Source organism: Tupaia chinensis, unplaced genomic scaffold (genome assembly GCF_000334495.1).
Source record: "Tupaia chinensis unplaced genomic scaffold, TupChi_1.0 Scaffold149560_1, whole genome shotgun sequence".
NCBI classification, from domain to species: domain Eukaryota; kingdom Metazoa; phylum Chordata; class Mammalia; order Scandentia; family Tupaiidae; genus Tupaia; species Tupaia belangeri.
Genome location: NW_006209405.1, coordinates 1,431,173 through 1,432,491, shown reverse-complemented (window position 1 = coordinate 1,432,491; position 1,319 = coordinate 1,431,173).

Below are 1,319 nucleotides of genomic sequence, written 5' to 3'. Positions count from 1 at the left end.
CAGCGCATGGATTTCAAAAGGATTTTGCACCAAAATAAACTTGTACCTCAATTCCATTTTTCTGAAAACTTTTGGAAGTCCCCTCATACTTAAGGAATGCTTTTCTATTTATTGTCTTTTATAGGCTGCATCTTCTTTCTTGAATTGACCTTCCTGCTTTGATTCATAGTATTCAAGTACATACCAGTTCCTAGTGTATCTTCTCACTCATTTGCCCTCGCTTTACGATTTTTACATCACAGTTGAGATTCAATTCCCAGGGTCATTCTTCCTTTCTTTGATAAAAATTCCCTATAAATTATTTTTCCAGTTCTTGCCATTTTGTTTCTTTTCTGTACATGGTCATGCATTGAAATTTCATCACTGCCAACTTATTTAGGCATATCTAGCTCTCCTAGCCCCCTTTGCTCTTTATGCTGACTTGTAGTGGGGTTTCTGTAAAGCCCTGGTCTGTAAGATATATGAAATTTACACAAAACCAAATGTTTTTCCCTTTGACACATATTTGTTCTTGTTTCTGGTTTGTAAATTCTGAATTCTTATCAGATTATGGATGTTGTATTTCCTCGAATCTATAGCTAACTCTTAGCCCCTAGATCAATTGTACTGGTTTATTGATTAACCAGGCAGTCGTAACTGGGAAGGAGAGTAAATATTGCTATATGTACATTTGTATTTGGATTTAACATATACCTTTCTTCATGACATCTGGCATGTTTTCTCAAATGTTCTCATTTGTGGTTTCAGTTCTTTAAAGATTTTTAGCTAAGCTGATTCTTGAGATGGCGAGAGTTTATACAGTGATGAGATTTAAGCAACTCAGGGAAGGGACATTTCTGTGCAAAATCTAAGTTATTTTCTGAATTATCATATCAAAGGGAAACCAAACTGATGTCATGGTCATTCAAAGACTCATTCCTGGGCTTCTGTAAGTATACCGAGCAGCAGTTTGTTAACTTCTCATATCTGAGCAACTTAGAGCACTTCACAGAGAAAAGATCTGAGCCCTATATTTTTATAACTCCCACTAGCTAGAGCTGGCAAGAATAGGAAGAGTACTAGCAGCCACTCTGCCAAATAAACTCAATCATGTATGAAAACTGGAAATGATTCTCCATGCAAATACGAAGCATTTTATCCATAACAACTAATTTTAGGAACTTAAATCCAGAGATTTTGAACACATACAACTTAGGCATCAGTTTACCAAGAAAGTAATGAAAACATGCTAAACGGACAGGAACTTAGTATGTGGAAGGTATCTGCTAGATAAGACTTGTCACATCCACATGTATGTTCCATCCAACCTTGTTGAATTT